Genomic DNA, 7692 nt, shown 5'->3' on the forward strand with positions numbered 1-7692 from the left:
ATGGTCGATGTCCTTTATCCATTCTTGTATATTCGAAGAGCTCTACTACAATCCAAGCATTTGATGAAGCTTTATTGGAACATGATGAGTTATTACGCTCTTTAAAAGACAATTTGTTGCAAGCCCAACATCGCATGGAATAGAAGGCTAACACTCACCGACAAGGTGTCTGACTTGAAATTGGTGGGAATGTCCTTTTATGTCTCCAACCTTATAGACAAACTACCATGGCTCATCAAACTTTGTAAAAATTGGTGAAATGTTATATAGTCTTTTTCCAATGGTGGAATGCATCGATCTAGTCGCTTACAAAGTGGCATTGCCAAGTGGAAGTAAAATCCATCCGATGTTTCACATTATGCACTGAAACCATATCAATTGAGGTACTACCTCTCTAGACTCTCTTCTATTGCCTTTACTAATTAAGGATAATAGGCCACTATCATTACCAATAACTATAGATGCAATTCATATAATTCTTTTCCAAGAAAAATTTGCATCAAGTCTTGGTGTAATAGGTTGATAACACTCTACAGGACTTAACTTGGGAAAACTTTGATGAATTTTGTAAGCTTTACCTCGACTATCACCTTGAGGACAAAATGGTCTTTTAAGGAGTGGGGAATGACACAACCAAACTTATACACTTGGAGCAAGTTGATGAGAAACAACAAAATACAATGGATGAAAGGCATATGGAAGAACAATAAAACCTGGACAACAAAGAACAACCCAATATTGAAGTCTATAAAAAGATACAAGAAGTACAGACCAACAAAGACCCAAAAAGGACTAAGAAACCACCTGTATGGCTTAATGATTTCATTAGATGACATAGATTTATTTTGTATGGATGAAATAAAATATAGCTAGTAAGTTTTATCTAATTTTGTTTAGCATTTTCATGTTTAGTTGTCATGTTGACTTGTCATGAGAGTAGAGTCTTATATATCTTGCTTTTGTATTTATTATGTTTGGTTGTCATGTGAATGGAATCATATATCTTACTTTTGTATTTTGGAAATAAGATAATATAGAATAATCTTGCTCTCTATATTGTTTTTACTCTACTTCATTTCCTTTTTCTTTTCCAATTTTCTTCTAAGCTTTTCTTCACCTAAAGCTGACACTCGCTCGAAAAGTGGTTTGTTTACAGTCATCTTGCATTTCTTGAATTTTCAAGAAAATCGTATCATAATCTTATCAGATTTATTTTGCATAAATAAAATAAAACCAATCAATCCTAATCCACAAGATATACACATATATTATAAAATATTGAATTCAATTTTTTAGGTTTATAAGAATACCTAGGACGTCATGCAATTTGAATCTAAAAAATCTTTGAGAATCACCTAAAAATTTAAAATATGTTATGACTTGTTTTCTCATTATGATGACTTTCAATGGGTAAAGATGTTGTGATAGAGTTTCGGAAGGGGATCAAGTCAATTTATAAGATAGATTATTGGACACCCTATCAAAAGTCTAATAACCTAAAGACTCACACTAAACCGTCTATCTAAATCTATAAAGTCTATTATACTTATTTTTATTGATCACTTAAGTTTATCTGTAAATTAGCATTGGACTAATTAATTACCCAGTTTTATTAAAGAAATATTATAATTAATGTTAGTTCACTTAAGAAAATTTTCTAACATTCTCTTACTTGGATAACATTAATTAATTTTATTATGTATATTTTTATAAGAAAAAGAAAATAATTTTTTTGACTTTCAAGTAACCAATATTTTAACTTTGAAATGGCCACTATATTAAAATCAAAATAGTCTGAAGATTTATAGCACTTAATTATGAATCCAATCAATTTGATTGCTAATAATTAATCAAAATATTACTTTTGTCTTCTATCATCACGAGATCGTCGGTGACCACAATTACTTGTAATCAAGTTAACACAGATAAGTGATTTGGGAGTGTTGCAAAAATAACACATAATCATGTAATCTCAGATAATGTTATACCTCTATTAGTCTTCTATGATTTCTCTTTAACCTTTATTTTTGACAAGAAATAAGAGAAATTTCTTTGTTTCTAATGAAGTCTGTATGTTTCAATCTTACTCGAGACTTATGAAACATACACATACAATTATCATACTCAAGAGAAATGAAATTTTAAGACACATGATATATCATAACCGTATATATGCACATTTATTCATATTCAAATGAAATTTTAAAACACCCTCATATTTTCAACATGACTTTATAAGCTATAGGTCTTATTCCCCTGGTTAGGTCCTTAACCTATATCAACTCTATATTTATGTACTTTATCATATTGTCTCATTTCTTTATGAGGTTCTTAATTGTAAGATATTTTATTTATGTATGTGTCAATCTACTTATGGTATTTTACCTAATTACACTGCTATCATAGTAAATAGATTTGACAACAAGTAGTCCAAATATGTAATCCTTCAGCCACAACCTGAAAAGCTACCTTTTAACAAGCTTCAAATCTAATGTCCATGGTTAAGGTTGTTACTAATGAATACTTAATGTTTTTCCAAATATGACCCATTTAGTGGGCATAATAATATTTTTGAAATTAGATTTTAGATCATCTTTACAACCACCAACATATTGATTTTTTCCAAGTATCTTATTACCTCTTAAACCACAATCAAATAATCAAAACTTGGATTTGAGAGGCATTGATTGAGAACCTTAAATGCAAAAATTATATTAGGCTCATGCATACTTTTACATTCTTCAAGTTTCCAATAGAACCATCATAAAGGACATTTCACATGGTTCCCTTTCAACCACATTCTTTGCATAATGCTTGATGTCAAACTTATTTTCTTTCACAATAGGCACATTGTTTGCCTTGCAATCCTGCATGTTAAGTCTTTCAAGCACATACTTTAATTATAATTTGGGACAAGTTACTAAGTCCATGAGTCATTTCTCAATACTAAAAACAATTTATCATGAAACAAGTTGATATCACTATTATCAACATATTGAACCATACTATGAAGATAAATATGCTTTCGCTAATCTTCATATGTCTATATTGGTCCAAATTGTTTCATATAAAATTATGTGAAATTGAAATTTCATTAAAAATTAAGACACCACTACCACAAAGTCTATTTCAACTATAAATAGATTTCTTTAGATTTCATACCAAATGTTTCATTCCTTATGCTTTTAATAAACATGACTACAAAATATAGATTTTTTTACTAAGCTTTTCATTTAGAAAGAAAATTGTAACATCCATTTTTTATAGCTCTAATCTAAATGAGCTACCAATGCCTTAGGTAGTTTGATGATGATCTCATACTTTATCACCAATCATAGATTTTGTCATTTTTTTTTTCATGGCATTAAACTGCTTTTTAGATTTATAATTAATGAAGGCTTCTAAACAATTGTTGGATCCAAAAATTTGACCAATCACAAAATCATCCTTATTGAGATACATACAACAATACTTAGTGATAGCAAATCATTATTTTATAGTAGATTTTCTCAATAGGGTTTCCATATCTTTAAAAGTGATCTCATATCTGTGGGACTTTATAAACCTTTTTTACTCCTACTATAATATTATCCATGACACTACCATACCTTATGGACATTTCACGAATTAGACGGATCTACTTTGTTTCTTTCAAGGTGAAAGAGTATTACTTTTGAAAGTCTCAAGACTCAAGGACTTTTCCATATTAGAGCCAATCGCTTTAGTACTTTGATTGGGGAATTAAGTGTCATGTCATTTGAAATGCTCCAAATGGCTAATGACTTAACAACATACTATTTTTAGATCTAGTCTCTTCTCAACATGACTGTAGATTTGTAACACTCTTCTAAAAGTATTTATCTCTAGAGGAAGATGTCACTAATTTGATCATTTAAGCATGCATACATTTAAAAACATTTAAAATCTTGAAAGCAAAACACATGTATATGTACATGCTATAAATTTATAATTACCAAAATACTTTTTCGAATTAAATGTCAACGGAAACATGTCAAAAGATATCCAAAATAAAAGAAACTTTTTCATTAAATAACAGGGTGTGTAGCCAATACATAAAAATAAAGTCTATATATATAAATTGATAAGAAATAATATGACAGAAATGCCCTCCACTACTCTATGTTGGTTGACAATTACTTACCCTACAACTATTATGATTACCTATACCTATATACATGAAAGCAAAGAAACAAGTGATTAAACACTTTGTAAGTAGGAGACTCTACCATCAACTTTTACATAATACTGAAAAAGCCCTTATCTTGACCTATATTATCTTTATCATCTAGAGTATGTTACTATACTCCTATTAGGATGATAATGAGTCTTATATTTCATATTTATACTCATACTGATCTTGGGAACATCCAAGCAACAATCATAGCTCTCGGATCAAACTATTAAAAGGTAGTGAAGAAGAAAATGTAAAGAAAATGACATGCGTGCATAGAAAATACAAGAATCAATGAACATGAAAACATATAAGGAAAAGGTGAGAATTTTACCTATTCTAAGCTTGCTTATTTGATTAAGGATGATGAAGATAAGATCCCCACTTATTAAGCCTCCAAAAAATTAAACCAAACCAAGGAAAAATTCTTTTGGCCAAGAGTTAGAGAAAAGGGAGAGGAAAATGTTTTAGTAAGAGATTGGTTTAGTTCAAATGAACTTGAATGACTTAAAATGAACTAATACTCTCACTTATATAGTGGTGGGTTAGTTAACAAATATGCATTTGTTATTTCGTCCTTGTAAATTCTTAATTTGAACTATGACTTTAGCTATCTTATTTTATCTCATAAACACCTTAACTCTTAAAGTGTCATTTTTGCACTCATATAACACTTGTATTACCTTTCAAAAGGTGCTAGCCAATCTTAGATAATTAATCCTCACTTGCTAAAATACTTGGTTTATTAGTACAACCCTTTAGGTTTAACATGGTGTAGCGATGGGCACTTTTTTAGATGATCTATAAATGCATATGAAAACTTAAAGATTATGATAAACATTTAATAATGTGTCAAAGACCCTAAACCAGATAAAGAAACATTCCATCAAACCTAATTTCCCAATCATACGTTCCATATAGGTAAAATCTTTCTATTGTCCAATCCTAATATATTTTAGGCTCATGATTCGTCAAAACCCTAATCTTGATATATTATGAATCATCAATCGATATATTTAGAATGTGTCACCATGAACAACCTTCATATGACTTATATTATACTCTAGCCAAAGATTTTGGTTTATAATATTTATTGACATCTATTCAAGAATTCGAATATGGATCGAGTCAATAGATACTCTAAATCCAATATCTTTGCATCAATAGATCCAATTTTGATTATTATTCATCTTTGCATAGAAACAATGTATGATTAACATGACCTTTCATACGAAATATGATTAATCTTATATTTATACATTATATGAACCACACACATGTATATCAGATTGGGTCAAAAGATTACTTCGTACACTAATACAATTATACAATAAGTCATTAAATATGATTTAATAACCATATGACTTACTCTTATTGGTCAAGTTTGAAAAACGGTTCACTAATTATTAATTCACACTAATACCCTAATAATATGATCATCATCATCAACCATACTAATATCATCTCATGATATTCAATGAAGAAATTTAGTATGCCTACTATGTGACATTATTATCCAACTTATATCATGTTCATAAGGAACAATTTGATAATTCAGTTTTATTTGCTAAGTGAATTATCCAAACAATTCACATACATACTTTACATAAATAAACATAAAGGAACTCGTTTACATATATGAACAAAAGAACTCTTTTTTTATTAATAAATTATTACATATATATACACAAGATAAAATGTCTAGAAACCAACAACATAAATAGCTTTTAGGGCATACATTAACAACTATGTCCAGCTCAATCGCTAAGGAACCACTCATTGGATCCCTACTGGTGCGACCATATCATCTTTAGGTGAAAACATTATCATTTGGAAATTATGTCTTATTATTATATCCTACGTCGATCAGATTGGATTGAATATAGTGATTTGGCACCTTGGCCATGTAAGCACTCTTATGTAGTCCACTCACCTATACCACTATCGAACTATCAAACATCATCTTAGCTAAGCTTTACTACGAGTTAATACCTTACTGTATGTACAATGTCCTACTGCAGATATGCCTTACTACAAGCATTTTAGGGAGTTTGTACTCATGGTGCATACTTTATATAAACACAAGTAAAGGAAATAGTTTACATATATGAACAAAAAAACTTTTTCTTTTATAAATAAATTATTACATATATATACAAGATAAAATGCCTAGAAACTAACAATATGAATGGCTTTTAGGGCATACACTAATAACTATGCCTAGCTCAATCACAAAGGAACCACTCACCGAATCCTTATTGGTGTGACCATATCATATTTAGGTGAACATTATCATCTAGAAGTTATGTCTTGTTATTATATGTTAGGTCGATCGGATTGGATTGAATATAAGGGTATTCGCCTTGGCCATGTGAGCACTCTTGTACAGTCCACTCCTCTATACCACTATTAGACTATTAAACATCATCTTAGTTGAGCTTTACTATGAGTTAATACCTTACTATAGGTACAATGTTCAACTAAGGATGTGTTGTACTATAAATAGTGTAGGGGGTTTATACTCATGGTGCATACTTTATATAAATACAAGTAAAGGAAGTAGTTTACATATGTGAATAACTCTTTCTTTTATTAATAAATTATTACATATATATACAAGATGAAATGTCTGGAAACCAACAAAATAAATGGCTTTTAGGGCATACATTAAAAATTATGTGAAAACATTATTATTTAAAAGTTATGTCCTATTATTATATACTAGGCCGATCAAATTTAATTGAATATAAAGACTTGGCAACTTGGCCATGTGAGCATTCCTATGTAGTCCATTCAATTATACCATTATTGGACTATTGAACATCATCTTAGCTAAGCTCTACTACGAGTTAATACCCTACTACAGGTACAACATCTTACTATAGACATGTCTTACTACAAGTAGTGTAGGGAGTTTGTAGTCATGGTGCCCCCTTTAATGACCTTATGACATATAGTATGCATGTATCTTGAGCCACAGATCGACTCAAGCTCGTCTTAGCTTTCACCCTAATCACATCTTGTGCTCCATCATAATCATATCTCTTGGGTATATTAAGTACTACTGCATACATAGAATCTCTATACTGTCTTTTAGAATGACCTTTAAACCTCTAGCATAGTTCTCTTTTTGTTTTCTTTATTCTACCCTTTATACATAAACATACCCTTTGAGATACATGGGCATGTATCTTTCCTTTTGCATGAAGCACAACTATCCTCTTAATGGCATGTCTCTATTGTGTTATAAATGACTTGTTACTGCTAGAACACAACATATATATAATATTCATCATTTAATAAATTCCATGACTTTTTATCGTTCTCTTGTCATGAAAGCTCTTGATGTGACACATGACAAATGTAGTGGGTTTATACTCTCATACACCTGATGCAAGACAAGTGTTAATGGAATTATAATATCATTCGTAATAATGCAAAAAGGTTAATATCATTTAACAGATGAAAAAATAAAAAAAAAAATTCAACGCAATCATTGC

This window comes from Mangifera indica, chromosome 2 (genome assembly GCF_011075055.1).
Source record: "Mangifera indica cultivar Alphonso chromosome 2, CATAS_Mindica_2.1, whole genome shotgun sequence".
In the NCBI taxonomy this organism is placed as follows: domain Eukaryota; kingdom Viridiplantae; phylum Streptophyta; class Magnoliopsida; order Sapindales; family Anacardiaceae; genus Mangifera; species Mangifera indica.